This window comes from Xenopus laevis, chromosome 7S, assembly GCF_017654675.1.
Source record: "Xenopus laevis strain J_2021 chromosome 7S, Xenopus_laevis_v10.1, whole genome shotgun sequence".
Lineage (NCBI taxonomy): Eukaryota > Metazoa > Chordata > Amphibia > Anura > Pipidae > Xenopus > Xenopus laevis.
The window spans coordinates 74,394,742-74,421,587 of record NC_054384.1 but is presented as its reverse complement, the minus strand read 5'-3'; the positions used below and the strand labels follow the sequence as shown (position 1 = coordinate 74,421,587).

At 37.4% G+C, this 26,846-nt stretch overlaps 1 pseudogene; it reads left to right on the top strand.

Moving 5' to 3' along the window:
• Window positions 1-24,205: 24,205 nt before the first annotated feature.
• LOC108697237 overlaps window positions 24,206-26,846 on the top strand; it is a 28,878-nt pseudogene continuing 26,237 nt past the window's right edge.

The following is a 26,846-nucleotide window of genomic DNA, read 5'->3' as shown; positions in this document are numbered from 1 at the left end:
ATTAACTTGAAAAAATCTGGAGTGGGAAAAGACTTTTACCTAGTGGGTAAAAATACAAATCATACAATTTTTTTAGATTTGATTGCCTGAAGCCACAAATTATTTGGATTATTGTATAAAACCCAGCGCAGATTGCGATATCTTCCAATTGTAAACGTGACATCTGTCATTGACTTCTACATGATCTACATCAGATGGAGAACATTTTTTATTTGGGCTTTTAGCAGTCTCAGGGTATAATAAAGCACAAAAAGTCCAGTTCTTTTTTCTCTGGCGTTTTACGACTCCGACCAGAAAAAAATCGGACTTCAGTAAATAACCCCTCCGTTAATGTTTTAAATACCAGGAAACATCTACACATGCAAGACGATCAGACACACACTGTTACAAAAATAATATAAGCTTATAAGTGAATTTTTAGATAGCCAGGCAATCGACAGTACTATTGTGCAGGGAAAGGCAAGAAGGACACAAATATTAAATCAGTATCATTTTACCACAGTTCTAGGAAAATATTTTCTGGTTTCTGAAGAAAAATGTTTAGTAGACTAAAACAATAATTTGGCTTTAAGTGTGGATAACGGATTTATGGACTAGGGCAATGTTGTAATCCTGTTTTGGACAGCTCTAAGTGATGCCCTGATAGAAGGAGTAGTAACAGAGCCTCCAGCTTCTAAATATAAATGGCACTGCTTCTCAAGCTGCTGAAAATGTGCACTCTAAAAGTAACTTTTACAAACAAAAAGACTACACAACATGGTCACATAAAAAATTTCAGAAGAAAGTAACATACCAGATATTTGTTTGTCAGTCGCACTGCCCCTCTTTGGCACATTCAGTAAGAATTCCAGCCTGAGCAAGGTTATTATTACTGGCCTTAGAAAAAGAAATGCATACTTGTTGTAAATCTTTGTTTAATTAACATCAGCTGCATGTCCAATAAACTTTTTACTATTAAAATATTTGTATGTATTTAATTTCAAGGCTTTAATGGCTGTGTCACAGGACAACCACATATCAACTCTGAGGGGGTTGTTAACTAAACTCCGATTTTATAAAATCATACTTTTAAAAAAATCACAAATTTTTCGGAATTTATTAAACCCTGAGGATGGAAAAGTCTGAATCTGAAAATCCGGCATCTCAGACCTGTCAAGGTTGCATATAAGTCAACGGGAGAAGTCCCAATGATTTTTTGATGTGCGCTTGGTTTCGTGTAATACCCCGGAGTTTTCGGGTGAAAATGTAAAAAAAAAATCGTGAAATTCGTGAAAATTGGATGAAAAAAATCCAAAAAAAATCAAGAAAAATTTGAAAATCTGTGTAAAAAACTTGATCGGAGTTTGTAGCAGGAAATATTGAGATAAATTCGGACTTTAATAAATAACCCCCTACGGGTCAGGGCACACAGGCAGATTCCGGGAGATTAGTCGGCCGGGGTGTCCCGGAAAAAGAGAGTCTTAGACCTTCGACTATGACCTTCGACTTCGAATTGAACGATTCGAATGGTCGAATATTCGACCATTCGATAATCGAAGTACTGTCTCTTTAAAAAACTTTGACCCCCCAGTTCGCCACCTAAAACCTACCGAGGCCAATGTTAGCCTATGGGGAAGGTCCCCATAGGCTTTACAAGGTTTTTCTGATCGAAGGATAATCATTCGATCAATGGATTAAATTCCTTCGAATCGTTCGATTCGAAGGATTTAATCGTTTGAAACGATTATTCCTTCGATCGTTTGATCCAACGAATTGCGCTAAATCCTTCGATTTCGATATTCGAAGTCAAAGGATTTCAATTCGGCAGTCGAATATCAAGGGTTAATTAACCCTCTATATTCGACCATAGGTAAATGTGCCCCTTAATCTTGTCTAAATTAGATAACTTCAGGGAAAAGATCTACTCTAAACTTAGCTCAGCTTGCAAAAAGGATAAAGTCAAATAGTGATGGGCCGAACCTAAAAATCAGGAAACGGCAAAAAAATGGCAAACAAATATTGAAGTCAGTGGGCGTTTTATGTGCAACAATTTTTAAGTCATGTGACATTTTTTTACTATCCATTATAGTCTACGGGCTTTATTGTTAGTGCAACCAATTATTTCGCTCATCCCTAATGTAGTGTGACATTTTAAGAAATTCTGGTAAAAGATTCAATAGACCCATGCTTGAATTAGATGCAACAAAGACTCCAGCAGCCAGTTGTAGCAAACTGAAGATTTCACTCGAAAAACAATACACAAACTAAGGGGCCGATTCACTAACTTCGAGTGAAAGATTCAAAGTTTTTTTTGGGCTACTTCGACCATCGAATGGGCTACTTCGACCTTCGACTACGACTATCGAAGGATTTGAAGTAAAAATCGTTCGACTATTTGACCATTCGATAGTCGAAGTACTGTCTCTTTAAAAAAAACTTCGACCCCCTAGTTCGCCATCTAAAAGCTACCGAAGTCAATGTTAGCCTATAGGGAAGGTCCCCATAGGCTTGGCTAACTTTTTTTGATCGAAGGATATTCCTTCGATCGTTGGATTTAAATCCTTCGAATCGAGGATTTAATCGTTCGATCGAAGGAATCTGCGCTAAATGCTTTGATTTCAATATTCGAAGTCGAAGGATTTTAGTTCCTAGTCGAATATCGAGGGTTAATTAACCCTCGATATTCAACCCTTAGTGAATCAGCCCCTTAATGTGTGCATTACATAAACTACTTTTCTTCCAATGCTGACCTGATATTTCTAAGTAAATTGAATTAAGTCTGGTGTTAGTTACTATCTGTACGTTAATTTTGTGGCCAGCTCTGCATGATTGAGGCAATTTATGTACTTGAACATTCAGAAGAAAAGGCGATGCTATTAATCCTTTCACATTTTCATTTCCAACTCTTGCTCCAGTTCTGCGATTGTTATTTCTCTTTGCTAATATATGGATGATCAGGCTTATTTGTCCCAGAGCTTTGCACATCTGCCTTCAAATTTTATGGTAGCTACTGTATTAATGTTGTGTTGTTCTGGGTTTGTAGAAAGTGCTTGGTAGTTTTTGAATTGTTTAATTAGAATATCAAATTGTTATAGGTGTAGTTCATATTTAAATACATTTTTAGTATGTTGTAGACTTTCATACTTTGAGACAATATGCAATTGGTGTCCTTTTTTAAGTTTTTTCCCACCATTAGCTTGCTGTTCATCAACTTTCTGGTTGCTAGGGTCTCATATACTCTAGCAACCAGGCAGTGGTTTGAGAGACCGGAATATGAATAGAAAAGGGTTGAATAGACAGATAAGTAATAAAAAATAACAACAATAATAAAATTGTAGCCTCAAGATTTTTCAGTGCCGGGGTCAGTGAAACTATGCTCAAACCTTGTTTATTTATTTTTTTTAATTGTATGTCTGCTTTTATTAATTCCAGTGTTATTAAGGGCATATGTGCTGAAAGTTTTATTTTTTAGAGTTTTCTTTGAGCAAAGCACTAGTTTAGTAAATTTCAAGGACTTGCGTTATGGAGAGAGAAGACACAGTTTCATGCTCTATGTCCGTCTAACATTATGAATTCACATTTACTATTACTACTTACTATTTGGTCTAGAACAACTAGTAGATACCAACATTTGAGCTTGTACAATATTTTAGAAATATAGATTTCTTTCTTATAAAATCCATTGTAATTGTTTGTATTAGAAAGTAAAGGGATCTGGATATTTTTAGGGAGGTTTCTTAGCATTTCAAACAATAACAACATCTCCTTATTAACGTCTAGTATTTTATAGATGTATCTATTAGAAGTCAATTTTCAGCTGCGTTCATCGGTTACTTTGTATGGTTAAAAATTATTAGAAACAAAGCGTTAGCCAGTAATTAGTTGAAATTCCAAGTCTGAAGGAAGCAGACCAAAAAAATGAAGACTTTAAATACAATGAAATCCCAATTTTACATCATTTAATTTCCCCACATTTTATACTGTTTATTTTTGGTCCCACCAATATATAATGAATTTTCCAGATTTTACGCCATTTTTTCTGGTCCCCTTAAAAAGGTAAAATTGGGGTTCTGCTGGGTTTGTCAGCGTCATTCTAACTTTTGTTACCTCTTTAGTTTAACTCCTTCTTCTTAAGCAAGTAGTGAAAGTGGTTATCAATTATTAATCTGGTCCAAAAGCTCATCAATGTTCTCTGTCTCTCTGTTAATATAGTGGCTGGGTTTTTTGGTTAATATCTAGGTAAATGAAATCTGAATTACCAATCCAATATCTGTAGTCTGGAACAAAGGACCAAATCGCAGGATAACTGCAAATGTGCCAAATTTTATTTTAATCCACACACGACATGTTTCGGGCGCAACTGCCCTTTTTCAAGTGTGTAATATAAGTGAATTACAGCGTTTAAATCACCTCAACGAGGTGTGTAGACACACCCCCCACCTCCTAAACACCAATGAAGATTCAATGTAAGCAAAAATCCAATATATATACAATTTTGCTAAAATTCAAGATAATGAAGTCCTTTATGCTGGATACAACGTGGCAGTCCCATAAATACCTAAAAGTGTATACAAAAAATGAATATATAATATTTACACATATAAATAATACAAAAGAGTAAAACACTGAAAAAGTAGTTTAGTGTGAAAAACTGCCCCTTAGGGCCTAATTCCACTAAAGCAAATGTCACACGTCACATTCGAATTATTCTAGGTAGCAATAAATTCATAAATACAGCTTCATTGAAACTAAGTTATAGTATATACGTCTTACCCTTAGTAGAGACTAACTGGTTAGAAAATTTCAGAATCTGTAAAAAAAGAGAAAACGAGGAAGACATCTATTAGATAGTGATCATAAATCAAAGATATATAATAGATAATGCCGCGATAGTTACTTTTGAAAACATCATACGTAAAGAGGTACAAAAAATATGGGATATAAAGGGGCAAAATAAATATTGCCAAAATTTAACTAAAAAAGAGAGGGACGCTTTACATAAATTAACACTTCGTTCTGAAATTATAATTAGGCCAGCAGATAAGGGGGGAGCAATAATTGTGATGGATAAGACACAATATATGAATGAAGCACTTAGACAATTGTCAGTGCCAGAGCATTATGAGTTAATCCCCCAGGATCCTGTCTGGTCTATAAAACGTGAGGTTGATAACTTAGTACTGGAAGCTTGGGAGCAGGGTATAATTAATACCTCTACAAAAGAATTTCTTACCACCAAACACCCACGTACACCTATCTTACATTTGCTTCCCAAAATTCATAAATCCCTCACTGACCCTCCTGGTCGGCCAATTATATCCGGGATTGGATCTATTTTGGAGCCTCTATCAAAATTTGTGGATCAATATCTCCAACCGATTGTGTGTAAAATTCCAACGTGTCTAAAGGACACCACTGACCTCTTGAGACACCTTCAAAAGTTTGTTTTACCTGCTGATAATGTATACCTTTGTACAATTGACATCCAGAGTTTGTACACTTCCATTCCCCAAAGGGAGGGCATTAAGTTTGTAGAAGAGTCACTACTGGAAACTGACATTGAGCACCATCTTTTATTCTTTCTCCTTGATTGTCTGTCTTTGGTGCTACACAAAAATTATTTTAGATTTGATGACAAGTACTATTGGCAACGCCAAGGTACATCGATGGGTGCGTCCGTCGCCCCGTCATTTGCAAATATTTTTGTGTACCACCTTGAACAAAAAATTTTTTTGAAGGGCCCATTTAGCCAGCATATTTTGGGTTATTGGCGTTTTGTGGATGACATTCTATTATTATGGCAGGGTTCAGAGGAGACTTTTACAAACATGTTGTCCCTAGTTAATACTAGTCACCCCACCATTAAATTTACTGTTGAGTGGTCTGACACATCTGTACATTTTTTAGATGTGAAACTTAGTATTTGCAACCATAAAATCATAACAGAAATGTATTCTAAACCCACAGACCGAAACACGTTGTTGCTTAGATCCAGTTACCACAATCCACATATATTAAACGCCATACCCAAGGGCCAATATATGCGTGCTCGTCGCATTGCATCCACGGATAGCCAATATAAAAGGGCGGCTGATGCTTTGACAAATAAATTGTCTAAGCGGGGATACCAGGGAACTAAATTGAAAACCATCCAAAATGAGATAGGTAGAATCAGCAGGGATGAACTTATACACACACCCATTAAAAAACAGTCCAATGATCGTATACCTTTTGTATCAAAATTTGGCAGACAAAGTAAATGCATTGAAAACATCATAAAAAGGTTTTGGCCGGTACTACAACAGGATAGCAAATATGGTTCACTTTTTAAAGAGATACCTATATTCAGTTACACTAGGGGTCGGAGCCTTAGAGACACTTTGTGTCCCTCAGACATTGTTCAGCAAAAAGAGAAGAAAATGTTTTGGGGACCACCAAAGAGAGGTACGTACGCATGTTTAAATTGTGTTTGCTGCTCCTCTATAATAAAAGGAGAAACAGTGTGCCATCCCACCAAAGGTAATAACGTACCCCTTAGAAGTTTTTCAACATGCGATACCAAAAATGTGGTTTACATGTTAAAATGCCCTTGTGGATTCGCCTATATTGGTCAAACAGGCAGAGCAGTTAAGGAGCGTATAAAGGAACACAAGGGTAATATTAGAAACTTCAAAGCAGGCACCCAATCCGATACATCTGTATCGAGACATTTTGTCTCCCAAGGCCATAGCCAGACACAATTGAGATGGATGGTATTGGAACATGTGAAACTACCAAGAAGAGGAGGAAACCTCTCCAAATTGCTTCTACAACATGAAGCAAGATGGATTAAAAAATTGAATACTATGTACCCGATGGGTCTAAATGACCATTGGAGCCTGATTCCGTTTCTTTGATTTATGATCACTATCTAATAGATGTCTTCCTCGTTTTCTTTTTTTACAGATTCTGAAATTTTCTAACCAGTTAGTCTCTACTAAGGGTAAGACGTATATACTATAACTTAGTTTCAATGAAGCTGTATTTATGAATTTATTGCTACCTAGAATAATTCGAATGTGACGTGTGACATTTGCTTTAGTGGAATTAGGCCCTAAGGGGCAGTTTTTCACACTAAACTACTTTTTCAGTGTTTTACTCTTTTGTATTATTTATATGTGTAAATATTATATATTAATTTTTTGTATACACTTTTAGGTATTTATGGGACTGCCACGTTGTATCCAGCATAAAGGACTTCATTATCTTGAATTTTAGCAAAATTGTATATATATTGGATTTTTGCTTACATTGAATCTTCATTGGTGTTTAGGAGGTGGGGGGTGTGTCTACACACCTCGTTGAGGTGATTTAAACGCTGTAATTCACTTATATTACACACTTGAAAAAGGGCAGTTGCGCCCGAAACATGTCGTGTGTGGATTAAAATAAAATTTGGCACATTTGCAGTTATCCTGCGATTTGGTCCTTTGTTCCAGACTACAGATATTGGATTGATATTTTAGGTGCTTGGACGGAGCACCATAGGAACAGTAATAGGATCCACTGCAATCCTCCGTGTGTATCAATCACATTATTGAAATCTGAATTACGTTACTCTATGGGGCATATTTATCAAGGGTCGAATTTCAAATTGAAGAAACTTCGAAATTTATAAAGACCAACCAAAATTAAGTCGAATAGGTCAGTTTCCGGCCAAATTCGATTTGTACGAATCGAAGGAATAGCGCATTCGATCAAATTCGATTCAAAGTTTTCCCAAAAAAACCTTTGATTTTTCAAAGTCCACCAATTGACTACAACTAGGTTCTAGGAAGTCCCCCATAGGCTAAAACAGCAATTTGGCAGGTTTTAGATGGCGAATGGTCGAAGTTGAATTTTTAAAGAGACAGTACATGATACATTTCGATATTTGAATTTTCAAATTCGAATCGAATTTGGACTATTCCCTAGTCAAAGTAAACAAATAATAGCTCAAAATTCGAAATCTTTTCATTCGAAAATTCACCTCGACCTTTGATAAATCTGATCCTATATGTTTTTGCCTGTCAGGCTGAGAGAAAGTCAATATGTTAGTTCATTAAAGATTACGATAACTCTATGGCTCAAAACCGACTAAATTGTATGAGAAAAATGTGTTTGGCTAGCCTTATTGAAAAATCTGATATCAGCTAGCTTCTATTCAAAGAAAATGTAATTATTTAAGCATAAAATGTTGCATTTTCTAGTACAATATAAATATATTCAAAATCAATACAACAATCCCTTGGGACGTCATTTTCTCATGAGTTATCTACTGAGAACAGCAGGCCATCCCTTAATTAATGCCAAATTCTATTACCTAGTTTATCCCTAGAGACACTCATTTCCTGACCATTTAAGACAATGTACTTAAGTATTCTATTCTTTATATGAGGGGCAGATTTTTCAAAATGTGAGATTAGAACTCACTACAGAAAAACTCATTTACTTTCTATTTATTCCTATGGGATTTTTAAAAGCATATTTATCAAATGGTGAACTTCATTGATAAATAATCCCATAGAAATTAATAGAAAGTGAGTGTGGTGAATTCTAATCTCACATTTTGATAAATCTGCCCCTACTTAGTGACATGTGAAAAGGGAATATACACCTATGTTCATTACAGACAAAAAAAATTGGACTTAAAGGGGCACATTTACTTAGGGTCGAATATCGAGGGTTAATTAACCCTAGATATTCGACCATCGAAGTTAAATCCTTCGACTTCGAATATCGAAGTCGAAGGATTTAGCGCTATTCGTTCAAACAATCGAAGGAATAATCGTTCGATCGAACGATTCGAAGGAATTTATTCCATCGATTGAATGATTTTCCTTAGATCGGAAATTGCCTAGAAAGCCTATGGGGACCTTCCCTATAGGCTAACATTGATGCTCGGTAGGTTTTAGGTGGCGAAGTAGGTGGTCGAAGTTTTTTTTAAAGAGACAGTACTTCGACTATCGAATGGTCGAATAGTCGAACGATTTTTAGTTCAAGTCGAAGGTCGAAGTAGCCAGTTCAATGGTCGAAGTAGCCAAAAAAACGTTCGGAATTCGAAGTATTTTTTATTCTATTCCTTCACTCGAACTAAGTAAATGTGCCCCAAAATGTAGGGATCAATGGCTTTGCTTGATTCTTACTCGTCCCAATGGAATTTGAATTGGAGTTTAAGTCGCTACATTTCACTTCTGAAGGTGTTTTAGGCTTACTAATATGAACTTCTTTAGGATTTCACAAAAAAAGCAAAATCTGATAACATTAGGTAACTGACAAAATAAAGATCTGTATATATTGTAACAGGCAAAATGCTTTTTTTTACCATTGGTGTATCAGCCATAGTGGCAAATTGACTAACATGGGCGAAAATTCACCAGGGTGACGTCATTTCGGTACTTTGCCGATTAACTAATGGTCGCTGGCGTAACTTCGCTATCGAAGGAGATAGACTCTAGCGGTACTTCACTCCCTAATGGCAGGCAAAGTTGTGCTCTGGCGAATGGAGTTGAAATTTCGGCTCTGATAGTGTAGAGAGAGCTCTCCGCACTAGTGATGTGGCCCCCCTACACCCACTCCGGCTCTCAAAATGGTAAGTGTCGGGTGTGAGGGGGCGGCATCAGAAAGGCCGCCTCAGGGAGGCAAGGACTCCCGCAACTCCCCTGCCATACCTGTGTTTAGGATTGCAAATATGAGTTCTCTCCAAATCTTACCCAAACTGGTGCTCAGACTGAGCCTCTCATGCCACTGATCCCACCACTCACTCCCCAGTTCCAACACCACCAGCATGGGAGGCCAGTATTAAATTTATTTAAATTCTATTATGCAACTGTCATAAGTCTTTACTTATGGAGGTCTACCACCTTGCAAGGCACTGCCACTGTGTAATCCCTATTAAAAATTAATTGTGTATTATATAGTTCAGTTAAATGTCACATTCCTTACCCACTTTATAATGCCTGCTTTGGCCTATATGTAAAATGAGTTTTTATATTGAAGGAGTCATTTTTTCACATGAATACCACAGGCAATGTTAAACTAAGGGTCCCATTTACTAACAATCTAATTGAGTTTTCCACAAATCTTTAAAAATTCATGGTTTAGCTATACAGAATGGGACATATTATCCAGAATGCCCTAGGCAGCCTGGCCCAGCAAAGCACCCAATACGCGAGTGCGCATGCGAGAAAAAATACGAGTGCGCATGTCGGCCAGAGCAGGGACTGGACTAGGGGATAGCAGAGGCAGAGTTGCGACATCCAGGTAGAGATAGTGGACAGGCAGGAGGAGACGTGAGTTAGGAGTTCTGGGTTGAGATCAGGAGATGAGAGATAGATCTGAGTATCGTCAGCATAGAGGCGGTAGTGGAAACCATACGAGTTGATTAATTTGTCGAGGGAGGAAGTATAGAGGGAGAATAGTAATGGTCCCAGGACAGAGCCTTGAGGAACCCCATATGATACCACACTTAATTTAAAAGCACAATGGTCCCCTACTCCATTCAACAGATTTTATATTTTGAGATTTTATATTTTTTATTTTTGAATTTCATATCCAAGGTAATGTGTTGTGTAATTTGTATTCTATATGAAGTTATTATTTTAAGGAGAAGGATAATTATGACTTTCCAAATTGGCTAAACCAATATTTTTGATTGATTTAATGCAGTGCCTATAAAAAAAAGACTATGAAGAATTGTATTCCCTAGACTTGCTTTATTGATTTGCTTCACGTTATTCATTTCAAATGACATAGGTGACACTGCATTTACTACTTAAATCCAGCCATTACTAAAATGCACAATTTAAGATTTTGGGGCAAATTTACTTAACTCCGAAAATTCGCCAGCGATGGCTTTGCTCACAGTGCAACACTTCGGCAGGCGTAAATTCGCCAGGACAATGGTAAAATCCAGATTGACGAATGCTGGCAAAGTTGCGCTAGCTTTACTGCGCCAAGCAAATCGAAGTTGAGCTAGCATTGTCTAATTTGCATATGGCGGAAAGTTAAAGTTCAATGGAAGTATATGTTGCAGCAAATACATTACACTACATAAGCCTGGGAAACCTTAATAAAAGAAAATAGAGTTGTAAATATTGCCCTACACATGAGCCCAGTGTATAGTTTTTGTGCCATATGTTAGGAAATGTAGGGGGGAAGTTGGTTACCCCAAAAAAAATTTACGCTCTTTTGCAGCCTATCACCCTGAAGGAAAAGATGCCAGCGTTTTTTGGGACATTTTTCAACTATTTTTTAGGAACTCCTATTTACTCTATTGCACTTCGCCTGGTCTGAGGTGGTGAAGGCAAGTCTGGAACAAAAGGTACAGTTTACAAAAATCCGCATCTTAGTGAATTTGCGTAGTTACGTAAATTCGCCTGAGCGCATATTCGCTAGGAGTTAGGGAGCAAAGTACCGCTAGAGTCTTTCTCCTGCTCCAGCAACCGTTAGTAAATCTGTGAAGTTCCGAAATGATGTCACTTTAGTAAATTTGCCCCTATGAATGAGTAAATTCTTTTCTAGCTTTCTAGAACTTGCTCATGTCATATACTTGAAAGTGTAACTCAGCTGGGAAGGTCACTTGAGTCTTAAACAAAGCTGTGAGAAGTCTAGTAGCTGCCACTGAAGATCATATAGGCAAAAGGCTTTTTCAGTGAGTCTACATTAATGTCAATAATGGGTGAGAAAAAAAAACAACATTCAGAAATGTACATGACAGCCATGTAAAACTCTGAGACGCCTGAAGGCAACAAAGTAAGGAAACCAAATCCTAATTCAGTGCAATCCTAAAAAAACGACAGTATGGATGAAGCCTATATAGCACTCATAAAGCAAATACAGCTTCTTCACGGTACATTACAGTCAATTTTGGAGGTGACAAAAGTAGAGGCCTGCATCATTGGGCCTGCTAAGTGACTGTGTCACTGTATACTGTAGCTGTATAGTGTTTATTGATCTATTTCTCCCTTGCAGGTTTGTACCCACAGAAGCAGAATCCATTGGCAAATATAAAAAGAAAAAATCCCAAGAAAACCCTGCAGAAGCACCCTATGCCTGAGAAAACCCCTCAGAAGCACCCTATGCCTGAGAAAACCCCTCAGAAGCACCCTATGCCATTACTGCAGTTCTATAGACAGCAGAGGCAGTCAACACTGCACCTAGATTATTTGCACCATAATAACCAATGTACTCATACTTAAAGGGGAGTTCAGATTATAAATTATAAAATGCTTATCTTTCTATTCAGGCCTCTACTATCCCTATTCCAATGTTTCACTGACACCGCTGCCTGGTTGTTACGGTAATTTGGACCCGAGCAACCAGGAAGCTGCTGAACAAAAAGTTAAATAATTTTAAAAAATCCCACAAAATAAACAATGAAGACCAAATGCAAATTGTCTCAGAATAGCATTATCTATGCTATATCAGACTAAAAGGACAAGAAAATTCTAATTAGCTGAAAGGTAAAATTAAAAAAAAAAGATATACAGAAGTTTTTCTACTACGAATGGTCATTACACAAATGGTATGAAAAGTCAGGGCAGAGTAGCAAGAAGGATCAGTAAGCTTTATTCATGTAGGCATTTATAAGAGGGCTAATGAAAGATAAAGCCCACAAGAAAAGTCACAGAAAGGGACTTCACACGCCTGATCCCGTCTCTCTATGATTAAGCATAACTCCCAGCATGCACCGCTAGCCAAAGCTGCTGTTCCTTTGAAGAAATAGCTCGTTGTTAGAAAACAACTACGTACGGCCCAACAGTCCCGCTTTTCTTAACAAAACCGCACAGCTACTTAAACGTCCAGCTCCTTGGTTCCTGCCTGACAGCTAATCCCAAAGACATACAATGTACCAATTCTCGTGAGATGATGGCATCGCAACTGTAAGCGCAGCAAGTTGGCTGACGCTGTCCTCCCTTCTCAGCCCTCATCCCTCCTTCTTCCTCCCTCAGTCCTCCGCCCTCAGCCTTCCGCCCTCTCTGCTCAGCTCTCTACCCTCTTTTCTCAGCACTCAGCCTTCCTCTTTACCTGTTCATCCCTCGGCACTTCTCCCTCCGCTCTCCCCCCTCAGAACTCATCTGTCAGTCTTCTCTCTAAGCTTTCAGTCTGAGAAAACGGAAATGTGTTTAAAGCATCTCAATAATAATACTGACGACATGCTGAGGGATGAAGAGGTAAAGTGGAAGGCTGAGTGGTAGAGGGCTGAGCAGGGAGGGAAGAGAGTGGAAGGTGGAGGATGGAGGGTAGAGGGCGGAAGGCGTAGGACTAAGGGCTGAGTTCGTATGGCTGACGGCTGAGAAGGGAGGGTATAGGACCGAGGTATGACTGCAGATTTGGAGGATGAGTGATGGTAAAAGCACCCGATGCGGCATTCCTAAGCTGTAGAACATTGCATGGAGTACAGGTATTTCGTCGTGAAGTGCAAGAAGTGAGTACACGGTAGTAGGTTGTGCTGTATTATGCACTGTGTCCTTTCACATTTTTTTCCCTTTTCTTACAACTCCTAATTTTGTCAGGTAAAAAGTTTTTTTTCGTGGTGGTTGCCACTTCCCTGCTGCATCCACAGCCTCAGATTCCAATATTGGCCAAATCCATTGTTATCTCTTCTCATTGAAACTTCTTCTTGTGTCCTGAAGTAGAAATACCCACTTTGTTTTTATCCTTGGTGACTTCTGTCAGACTGCCACCAGTGCTGGGCAATGCCCCAGGCAACCCAGTTGGCCATGATGGACTCGGCCACCCACTAAACGCATCCATGCGCAGACGAGGACGCGTGCGCGTAAACACGCATACATGAGGACGTGCTCGTATAAACGTGCGCAAACAAGGTTGTTCGTGTGTGGACTGGTTTGCGTCAGCACTATTTGCGGCACCCAATTAACCTTTTTTAGTGGCGGACTAGTTGTGCTATTTTGTAATGAAGTTTGTCAATAACGTTAACAATAATTCTCTTAATCAAATATGGCATCACTTTCCAAAGACTGTTTTGCATTTGCACAATGCAGCTCAAACTTCTGTTTGTAATTTTACTCTCCTTAGGTTAAATGGACTGTGTGAAAGAATTATAACACTCATTTGATTCCTGTTTGTTGATCTGAAATTGATGAGCTTCAAAATAAGGCTACAGTATAGATCTCTTATATTATGTGCCTTAGTCTTGTTTCTAAAAATGTACAAATAAAAACCATTTACATCTGAAGAAAAGCATCTCCTTTCAAATAGATTAGATTTTGTGTTACAGAAAAAGGGACTTGTTGGTTATATATTTTTTTTTCTCCTTTCCAAAGATAAATGTGCAATTAGTATGCTCTCACTTTAACATTTGGAAACCTGTGGATCTAATCAGTAAGTGCCCAATTTACCAATAATAATAATATATAAAATCATAGATATCAGTGATATCATCATAGGATGTGAAATTGCCATAAACCAGTAAGTTAAACCATCCCAAGGCATAAGAATGTAGCAAGTGAGGCATAATCATTGACCCATGCAGTTTTGGACTCCGATTCTCAAATTGGATATTACTGAATTAGAAAGAGTCCAAAGAAGATCATCTAAGCTGGGCAAGGAAACTCTCAGGTGTGAGGAAAGACTGATGTTGGGATTGTTTACCCTGGCACTTCCAGCAGACAGAAGGGTGTCCATTCAGATTAGAAGCAAAGGTGTTCTATATTAATATGAATTCAAAAAGGTTTGTTTTGTTTACAGAATTCTCTCCATTAAGCGGTTCTATTGGCAAATACATTATATAGTTTCAAGAACGGCTAGATGGCACAAAGTTAAAGGTAATACATAGTACAAAGGTAAAACAGGATCTGTTCATTTCGACATAACGGTTGAACTTGATTGATGTGTCAACTTGATTGACGTGTCTTTTCAGAGAGGGGCCGATTCACTAAATTCGAGTGAAGGATTCGAAGTAAAAAAACTTCGAATTTCGAAGTATTTTTTGGGCTACTTCGACCATCGAATGGGCTACTTCGACCTTCGACTACGACTACGAATCGAAGGATTCAAACTAAAAATCGTTCGACTATTCGACCATTCGATAGTCAAAGTACTGTCTCTTTAAAAAAAACTTCGACCCCCTACTTCGGCAGCTAAAAGCTATCGAAGTCAATGTTAGCCTATGGGGAAGGTCCCCATAGGCTTGCCTAACTTTTTTTGATCTAAGGATTATTCCTTCGATCGTTGGATTTAAATCCTTCGAATCGTTCGATTCAAAGGATTTAATCGTTCGATCGAAGGAATAATCCTTCGATCGTACGATCGTAGCATTTGCGCTAAATCCTTCGACTTCGATATTCGAAGTCGAAGGATTTCAATTCCTAGTCGAATATCGAGGGTTAATTAACCCTCAATATTCGACCCATAGTGAATCAGCCTCTTAGTGTGTTATTATATTAAAATAAGGAAACTGGAGTTAATAATGACTTAAAACCCTTAACAAGATTATACTATTTCTCTTTTCTTCCATGCTCTGTTTTCATTTGATTTCTTCTAGGAAAACATTATTAGGGCTCTTACACACAGGCATGAGAGTGAAAAATGCATATATTTCATTTAAATGCATTTTTTATGCAACTATGACTTTTTTTCCAACTCTCTGTTCTCTTGACAGCTGAATGTGTGTCCGTCAAGTGCAAGATAATGCAACATGCTGCATCTAAACACTGAAACTGGAGAAAATGGGGTAAAACACAACTCAGCTAAAAGGCAGGAAAAAATGCCGTGTGTAAGAGCCTTAATGTTTTTCTAGCTAACAATTAAACAGTTCTGTGGGACAAAGACTATAATGTGGTGAATGTGCACCAAAGCAATGTTAAAGGGGTTGTTCACCTTCAAACACTTCTTTCAGTTGGTTTAGATTGTTCACCAGAAACAAATACATTTTCCAATTACTTTGTATTTTCTATTGATGATGGTTTTCAAATATTGAACTGTAAAGATTAATTTTTCACCTTCTTAAGCAGCTTTGGGAGGGGGCGCCATCGAGTCTTCTAAATTGATACATTGAGTTGATACATTTGTTATATCCCCACTAAGCAGAATCCCTGAGTTTCATTAAAAGCAGCTGTTAGAATTGATACTGTTGATAAATGTGTCAACTAATTGCATCAAATAAATGTAGCAAATTGTAACAGTTCAAAATGCTCCTGGAACATTGAGCTGCCAGACTGAGACACTAGAGACAGAAACATTAAACTGTATACACCAATTTTTGGAAAAAGATAAAAAATAAAAGATGGAAAGCCATTGAAAAAAGTCTTTGTTTATGGTGAGCAATCTTAAATAGTGATGGACGAATTTTGGCCGTTTCGCCGGAAAATTCACGAAACAGCGAAAAATTAGCGAAATGCCGTTGGCGTCTTGTTTTTGACGCTGGCGTCTGTTTTTGGCGCACATTCGCCGCCTAAAATGCGCTGGCATCAAAAAAACAGATGCCGGCGTACAATTTTTTTGCCGCTGGTGAATTTTCACAGCGGTTTTGCAAATTTATTCGCCGGCGGTGAATCGCAGGAATTCGCCATGAATTCGCACCTGCCGAATAAATTCACCCATCACTAATATTAATCAACTGAACTGAAAAAAAGTGTTTAGAAGGTGAACAACCCCTTCAATATGAAACTTTCATTTTAGTTAATACCCAGTGTTGTGGTGAGTTTTTTTTTGTTGCCGAAAATACTTAATATTTAACATTTTGCACTTATGCCGCATGTATTTGTCCTTCTATACTGTTAGAAATAGTTTATCTTTAAGTTTCCATCAAGGAGAAAGGAGTCTTTTTTACTGTCTAACTAGCATTCATTTAGGTGTGCTATTTTCAATCTTTTATAGGAAGCATGACATACAATTAGGGGCTGTCAGGTATCAAGGCGAGTCTGAAGGTATAAGCCTCCCCCACGCTTCCCACTGAGCTGCGCCCTGAGGGTTGGTACAGAACGGTCCCAGATAAGGAATAGCAGGAGTGCCAATTGAGCCCGCGGAAATAACAGTTTGTGAATAAGGACTCAGCACTTATCTGCAATAGAAGAGACGAAGTCAGGAACAAGCCGGGTCATACACGTGAGACAATCAGGAAGCTGGAGCCGATTTGGGATTAAACGAGCAGAGTAGTCAGGAGAAGCCAAGGTTGAAATCAGAAGTATCAATCACAGAAATCCAGGGATAATCAGAAGAATAGTCAGGAACAAGCCGTAGTCGTAATCAGAAAAATCATCAAAGTCAAAACGCTTAGTGTCAGTAGAGACGATCACCTCGCATTGAGCCTAGGCCTGAGCGTCCTTTTAACCTCAGGATGCATGCTTGTGTCAGAACGTGCGCCAGAACGCGTGCGCGCGTCAGAACGTGCGTAGGCGTTAGAACATGTGCATGCATCAGAACATGTGCACACATCAACAACAGGCTCTGGCGTAGAGACGCCGGCCAATTCGCGTGGTGTCGTCAGCTCAACCCTGAGCTGTTGACAGGGGCAGATTCTGAGCCCTGACAGGGGCAGATTTATCAAGGGTCGAATTTCGAAGAAATGGGAGTTTTTTTTTTAACTAATTAAAAAAGACTAATCAAAAATCAAAGGTTTTTTTTGACGAATAGGTCAGTTTTCGATCGAATTAGAATCGTATGAATCAAGGTAATAGTGCATTCAATCAAATTCAATTCGAAGTTTTTTAATTTTTCACCGTTCACCAATTGACTCCAAATAGGTTCTAGGAGGTCCCCATCAGGGTCGTTCCTGTTATGAGGCAAGGTGAGCACCTTGCCTCAGGCGGCAGTGAACAGCCAGTTACAAGGGGCGTCAAAAAAACCCACCTCCTGTAACTTTAAGAGCCAAAATTTCCCTTTTGACCCGCTCCGACGCTAAACTTTTAATTGCGGAGCGGGAGAGGGGGTCGGCATCAGGCGGCAGCAGCCCACGGATCGCCCCTGGTCCCCATAGACAGTACATGATAAATTTCGATATTCTAATTTTTTTCAAATTTGAATTTGGACTATTCCCTAGTCGAAGTACATAAAAAATAGCTCGAAATTTTTAAATCAACCATTGATAAATCTGCGCCTTATAGTCATTTAGCCCAAGTAGTTTCTAAACATAACTTCTGAGTAAATGCATCATCTAGTAAGGGATAATATTACACTAATTATCTATAAATCTTTCATACAAATGAAATAAGAAACAGTTGTTTCCACTAATAATAAAATTACATAGTCCATTAGAAACTTTCACACCAATGCCTCATTGAGTTGTGATGTTGTATTTCATTAGCTGCCGGGTTAGTCTGTGCATACAATGAGATGTAGATACCATTACTGTACACATAGTTAGCATAGATTTGCTCTACTTAGCACTGTCCCTATTATATGTTCATCCTCAAATATTAATATGCTGACTTGATTATAAAGGAACTAAATATAGTTTGTAAGAATAATTAAATTTTATTCTACTTGAGAAGTGCAATTTTCATGTAAGAGACTGGATTCAGATTGGCCTACCAGGGTATCAGTAGATCTCCAGGTGGTCCCAGATCCTAGTGTGCCCTAACTTAGAAGAATGTACTGCCAGAAACATTTATAAGGGGGTCTTTATCTTTTATGCAAAATAATTCACTTTGTATAATACTAACTAGTTATTTTCTGACATTGAAAGTTCTACAGTTCATTCACTATCATACGTTAAGACATTCAGGGGGTTGTTTACTAAATTCAGATTTTTTTTCTGGTTGGAATTTTAAATGGGAAAACACCCTTTTTTTGGAGAAGAAAAATTAGAATTTTAAGTGATTTATTAAATCCCGATGGTGTTAAAAGTCGGAATAAAAAGTACTCCATCACAAACCTGCCAAGGTCATGTAGAAGTCAATGGCAGATTGTCTTTTCCCGCACCAGATTTTTTTTTTTCGGAGAAAATGTATTGATAAATACAGTAAAAAAGTCATTGCGTGGTTTTAAGAAAGTGCTGAGAAATTTTAGGATTTTAGTAAATAAACCCCAAAAGTACTCTGATCCTCTCACTAGAGGGCCTGTGGTGCAACTCTACACGACAGAGCAGCATAAGAGATGCATTGCACAGTACAACATAAAATTAACATAACATAAATTAACATAAAATTAATTTAACCTTAAATTGATAATTTATGACGATCCCTAACCTTAGCTTCCCAACAGCAGCCCACACCACACTGAGCATGTGCATGGTGTTGGTCTTGCAAAGATGGTTTAACATAGTTAATGACCCCCAGTAGCCAACTTTGAAAGCATAAATCATTTGTTTTATTAGGCTTGTGTTGCAGCAAGTTCACGTTTTTGATTAGTGTACAAAATATAGCATTTCTAGCCTTATTCTATTTTAGACTTTAGTTCCTCTTTAAGTCAACTAGAAAATCATGTAACCATTAAATAAACCCAATAGGCTGGTTTTGCCTCCAATAAGGATTAATTATATCTTAGTTGGGATCAAGTACAAGCTACTGTTTTATTATTACAGATTAAAAGGAAATCACTTTTAAAAATGAGGATTAAAAGGAGTCTATGGGAGAAGGCTATATGATAATTCGGAAGTTCTGGATAACGGGTTTCCAGATAATAGATCCCATGCCTGTATTAAAATGATTATTTACTACGGAAGTATTTTTTGCTCATGATTATCAAAATAAACACACTTTATTTACAATAGTTGCCCTTTACAAAGTTTATACATATTTGATACTTTTTCTGAATCTAAAATTGATGTTGTTCTTATGCTCCACCAACGTATACATACAATTTGTTCTGCTTTTCGCGTTCTCAAAAGGCATTCCAGGATAATATATATTGTCCATAGACTAATTAATTAGTGCCATTTCTTGGTTTGTCAGTTTGTATTTATCTCTGACTATAACAGCCTGTTACACCATTCAGCCTACACTACGTCCTTAGCAATCTAGTCAATTCCGTGTTGTAGCGCTGAGATTTATATACCTAGCATTGATTAAGCATCTCATTTTCATTTTAGTGATTACTACTAAGTGTTTAATTACTCTTAAGCAATGTCACTTTGAGCCAGACATTCAGATTTATTAAAGAAAAGCAGCAATGCTTTTATTATTCTTTTTTCCTACTGGAAACAAAATAACTCAAGGTTTTATTCCAAATGGTGAATGGGACATAATTTTCTATACCAGTGTTGATGCTGGACTACTGCAGTACTACAATATAAAACATTTTCCAACTCCTCCTCCAGAGTCCATTTGAACACCTTTTTGATCATAGTGTGATGTTATCAGACTAATATTGTGCAGAAATGTCACTCTGTTGCATAACAACAAGGTGAGTGGTGTAGCGCTAAGAATGATTATTGCCATGTAAATCTGATGTGGACCTCCAAAGGATTTTTATGGCCCTCAGTCAGCTCAGAGGATGCACAGACCTCACTATGTGACATTGGCATTTTAATTTAATCTCCAGCATGCTGTATGATATATAATTGCCAACTGCATGTAATAAGTTAAACAGCACTGTCAACATTACCTTGTCAGTATAAATATTACATTATGTATATGTATATCTACTGTGTAGTTACACTGCACATTATATTCCTAATCAAAACTTTACGAAAAATTTATCAAATTTATTATTTTACAGAAAGTGAAGACAAGAAAATATTAGGCTGTTCAAAAAAAATAGCAGTGTCTGCTTTCTCCTTTACAACCTAAAACATTCAATGTATATAACTGAAAAATATTCAAAATGTTGCTTTCTTTTGAATCACTGAACTAATATTTAGTTGTATAAGAAGTGTTTCTCAGAACTGCTGCACATCTGGAGTCGGGCCAATTTCTGGCACCTGTTACATTCCACAATTCTTCTGCATTTCTTGGTTTTACCTCAGAAACAGAACATTTCCCCACAAGTTTTATATTGGATTAGGGGCCGATTCATTAACTTCGAGTGAAGGATTCGAAGGTAAAAAGCTTCGAATTTCGAAGTTTTTTTGGGCTACTTCGACCATCGAATGGGCTACTTCGACCTTCGACTACGACTATCGAAGGATTCGAAGTAAAAATCGTTCGACTATTCGACCATTCGATAGTCGAAGTACTGTCTCTTTAAAAAAAAATTCGACCCCCTAGTTCGGCAGCTAAAAGCTACCGAAGTCAATGTTAGCCTATGGGGAAGGTCCCCATAGGCTTTCCTAAGTTTTTTTGATCGAAGGATATTCCTTCGATCGTTGGATTTAAATCCTTCGAATCGTTCGATTAGAAGGATTTAATCGTTCGATCGAAGGAATAATCCTTTGATCGTACGATCGTACTATCTGCGCTAAATCCTTCGACTTCGATATTCGAAGTCGAAGGATTTTAGTTCCTAGTCGAATATCGAGGGTTAATTAACCCTCGATATTCGACTCTTGATGAATCGGCCCCTTAAAGTCAGGGGATAGGGCTGGCCACTCTTGTTGGTCTGGAACCAAGATGTTGCTCTTTTACTGGTGTGTTTGGGGTCGTTGTCTTGTAGAAACACCCATTTCAAGGGCATTTCCGCTTTGGCATAAGCCAAGTTTTCAAGTATTTTGATGTATTGAAGCTGATCTATGATCACTGGTATGCAATAAATAGGCCTAACACCATAGTATGAGAAACATCCCCATATCATGATGCTTGTGCCACCATGCTTCATTGTCTTCACAGTGTACTGTGACTTGAATTCAGTGTTTGTGGGTCATCTGACAGACCGTCTGTGGCCCCTAGAACCAAAATTAAAAATCTTGCTTTCATCGGTCCACAAAATGTGTTCTTTGGCAAATTGTAACCTCTTCAGCATGTCTTTTTTGAACAATGGAACTTTGTATGGGCTTCTTGCCAATAGCTTGACTTCACATAGGCATCTACTAATTGTAACAGTACTCACAGGTAACTTTACACCTTCTTGGGGATGATCATAGGAGTCTTGGCCACTTTGGCTAGTCTTGTATGCATTTGAACAGTAGTTTCTATTTACATCATCATCATCATATTCATTTATGTATATAGCGCCAAGATACGCGGTGCTCAACATCTTTAGGTTTTCGTTGCCATTTCAAAGCATTTCAGATCATTTTATGCACTTTTTTATACATATTCCCCTCTCCTATCAACTTTTTAATCAAAGTACTGAATAATGTCTGGAGCAACCTCTGATTTTCAGAGAGAAATGCATTATAACCAGCATGCACAACATTTGCTGCCTTCCTTCCTTAAATAAGGGCCGTAATTGACACCTGTTTTTTCACAGAATGAATGACTTCACTAATTGAACTCCACACTGCTATTATTTGGAATAAGCTATTATTATTTTAAACACAGCTATTATTTGGAGCAAGCCTCAATAATGATTCAATTTCACAGAATCAGCAGCATGCATGTCATAAAATTGGCTAAGATTGCTCAAAATTGGGGGGGGGGAACAAATTTATACACTAGTGACTGAAATTGTTAGATAATGTCAGCTGTCATGGCCTGTTTCAATGTCCTGTAACAGCCCTTTCATGTAAAAAAAAATGATTATATATATATATATATATATATATATATATATATATATATATATATATATATATATATAATGTTCAAAATGGACCAGCACACCAAATCTTCAATCAAAAAAGGTTTATTTCAACATCACTCATGTGTCCAACATTTCGGCCCACATTAGGGCCTTTGTCAAGGAATCCTAATGTGGGCGGAAATGTTGGACACATGAGTGATGTTGAAATAAACCTTTTTTGATTGAAGATTTGGTGTGCTGGTCCATTTTGAACATTACATACTCCGACTGACCAAGCACCCACCTTTGACTAACAAGGAAGGAGTGCAGGTACTTTGTGAATTTATATATATATATATATATATATATAGTGGCGTTTGCCCGGAGGGGCAGCTAGGCTAGGGGTAGGGGGGGGTCTATGTAGGTTAGGGGGTAGGGTTTTTTTCTATTATAGGGATCCTGTCATCGGAAAACATTTTTTTTTCAAAACGCATCAGTTAATAGTGCTATTCCAGCAGAATTCTGCACTGAAATCCATTTCTCAAAAGAGCAAACAGATTTTCTTATATTCAATTTTGAAATCTGACATGGGGCTAGACATTTTGTCAATTTCCCAGCTGCCCCTGGTCATGTGACTTATGCCTGCACTTTAGGAGAGAAATGCTTTCTGGCAGGCTGCTGTTGTTCCTTCTCAATGTAACTGAATGTGTCTCAGTGGGACATGGGTTTTTACTATTGAGTGTTGTTCTTAGATCTACCAGGCAGCTGTTATCTTGTGTTAGGGAGCTGTTATCTGGTTACCTTCCCATTGTTCTTTTGTTTGGCTGCTGGGGGGAAAAGGGAGGGGGGTGATATAACTCCAACTTGCAGTGCAGCAGTAAAGAGTGATTGAAGTTTATCAGAGCACAAGTCACATGACTTGGGGCAGCTGGGAAATTGACAATATGTCTAGCCCCATGTCAGATTTCAAAATTGAATATAAAAAAATCTGTTTGCTCCTTTGAGAAATGGATTTCAGTGCAGAATTCTGCTGGAGCAGCACTATTAACTGATTCATTTTGAAAACATTTTTTTCCCCATGACAGTATCCCTTTAAGGGTTTGCTTCTCCTTTAAGAAAGTTGACCAGAGGTAAATAGCTAGGACCACCATTTCGGATGTACCTTGACATTGTGCAGTGCCAATTTTTTTATTATAATTTGCAACCGAACCCCCCTGTTTTTTAAAAAAAATACATACACTTGCACAGATACTAAATGACTAGTGAAACAGCGGGCCAGGGAATATGCTTCAATCCATCCGATTTCTGTTGTATGCTTGTAACCCATATAGCCTGCAGTTAATACCCATGTCTAATAAAAGTTCAATATGTTCAGTTTAATATACAAAAGTCGATGGTAATACAACAAATCAATTATATTTTTTGTCATACATTTTGCACCATTATCATTACACTCAACACACTCATCCATAGTACTAAATGCAATATAATATACTGATTTTATTTTGAAAATTCTGATTACTGGAATGGGAGTTATTTAAATGTGCTGGACCTCAACCACAGGGAAAAGAAATCTTTGCTGAATCTAATTAGCAATGCATTTGGTGCCTTTCAAAGACTCTTGTGGTTTCCACTCTTCAGTCTCCGAGGAACAAAATGAAATCAGACTTTCAATAGGATTACTCAAAGGAAAGCGTATGGATGATCAGCTAGCTAAGTGTCAAGTAACTGTACACTTTTCATTCATTTCAAGAGTGGTTTTATTTCTTCTGTGTTGCTGGAACTTACACCTCTGTCTGGGACTGTGCAAGTTGTAAGTACAAAATAACTTCTATGAGAGCATCAGCCATGGTACATTTATATCTTCTTGTAGCAGTTCTTTCAGGTAAGGCTTCCTATAAAAAGTTCTTGTATTTTTAAAACATTGTTACCTAATTTTAACCGATCGCTAGAGAGAGGAACAAGATCATTTTGACATCTGAAAATATTGCCTTGTCAAGGTTAAAAATATTTGAGAGAAGCTATAATAATTACATGAAAAATATATTGCCACTAAACGATGTATACATTTTTTAGAAATTCTTACTGCAAGTATTATTAAACAGTGAACGCTTGAATACTTGAAGAAACCTCCTATGGTTGAGTCGACAGAAAAATGCATTTCTATTTCACATGATAAAAGGATCTCAGTTTTACGAATTCGTGTTTGGAATCAAGTCTCACAAGATAAATGACCCCTTTCTTATATTCCATGGAATTGGCAACTTGCAAGTTCCGCTGTACCATCTGGTTATCTCTGTGTTCCTAAAGTCCGGTTTTATTATTGTATTTTATCACTATATATCTATTTGGAAAGGAGCATTTGTAAAGATCACTGTTGTAATGTGAAACTTCCTCATAATGTTACAATATATCTTTTTTTTTGGAGTCCCCACTTACATTGACCTATCTCGTTTTTATGAACCATGAAAGCAAAGTTTGTTTGTATCAGCAAGGTTTATCCTATTTTAGGTAAAAATTGTTGACATCTTTGTGCTCTTACATAAAGGACCGATGTATATTTTATAAGTTGCCAGTATAGCTTTATCTGATATAACTAGCTTTGATCTAAAAATTGACCCTTGATAGTCATGCAATGATTTTAGGGAACCTCTAGCACCAAATTGATTTGTTGCCTCTTTGTAGGGGTTTTAGCCATCCCATGGACAGCACTTGCTTAACAAGGCCATATATCACCCTTTTGTTCCACATAAGTGCAATGAATAGAGCTTGTGCCTTAAATATTTTTTTTGTCTGTTGTTTTAATCACAAAAAATCAATGGTTTTTGTTATTTCTACAAACGGCAAATAGGGAAAGTAAAGCTACTCCATGATTGGTCCTTGCATGGTAGATAATTAGCTTACCTGTCACAGATAATGAGAGCCATTCTAGAACAAGAAGCTATATGCACACTTAGGGGGTAATCTATCAACAATCAAATTTCACTTTTTCCACAAATCTCTTAAAAATTAGTTTTTTTTCTAAAAAACTAACAAAATTCAAGATTTACTAAGTGGAAGAATCACCAAAAAGGCAAAACTTTGTCAAGTAAAAGTTGTCGAGGTGCTATAGACGTCAATGGAAGCTGCACTGATCCTATTGGACTGCTTTAAATCAATTCAGACTTTGAGACTTTTCGTTCAGTGCTTTTTTTCATTCTTACTTTTTTATTCAGACTTTTAAATAAATCTCACTACATTCGTAGTTTTAGGGGGTTATTTATCAAGGTCCGAATTTATCTCAAATTGGCTGCTACAAACTCCGATCTAACCCGCTCGGGTTTTTAATGCTTATTTATTATTACATTTTCCCGAAAATTTGCTTTGCGGGAAAAGCTCTGATTTCTTCGTGAATTTTCCCAGAAATCTTCGAATTTTTCAGAAGTTTTCACCCAAAAGCTCCGAAAACCAAAAATCAATGGGACTGTTCCCATTGACTTTTATGCAACCTCGACAGGTTTGAGATGCTGTGTTTTTATATTCGGGCTTTTTAGCCCTCGGGGTTTAATACATTCAGAAAAATTCGTGATTTTTTAAAAGTCAGATTTTATAAAAAAAAAATCACAAATTTTTTGGATTTCAGGGGAATTTCGGGTATTCGGAGCTTAGTAAATAACCCCCCTTAGAGATTAGTCGTGGTTTCAAAAATCTCTAAAACCACTAAAATCCAACCTTTACTAAATAAACCTCCACGAGTCAGTGTACAACATACATTTTCATTTGAAATAAGAATTCTAGCCCTGTGTACTTAAAGGGCTGATTTATTAATGCTTAGACCTTTGGTGCCTAAAACTATGTGCAAGTTTCTAATACCTCAGCTGTGCTGTGTTTTATTATTTTTTTTACAAAAAAGCTTTAAAAACTAACACTATTATTATAACACTATTATTTCGTTATTTGCAAGTACGCCATGCTTTCAACTTACAGTTTCCAGCAGGAACTGTAAATCTAGAGGTGACAACCCTTGAGACCTATTTACACAGGTTAGACCTAAAAAAGCCCCTATCCTGGTTATATATTATACTATCTAACGCCGGTCCCTCTCTCCTTGAGAGAGTTAGGGGCAAATGGCAAGGAGATATTCCTTACCTGAACGAAGAAAAATGGAAGGACACACTCAAGCTTGTCACAGAGCTTTCCATCTCTATGAGGGACAGGCTCATACAAATAAAATTTTTAAATAGAGTTTACTTAAACTCCTACCGCCTGGCAAAAATCGATGAAAACGTATCAGATCTATGTCCCAAGTGCAGAGTGGAACCTGGTACCATGTTCCATATATTCTGGTCTTGTCTGGTAACCCAGAG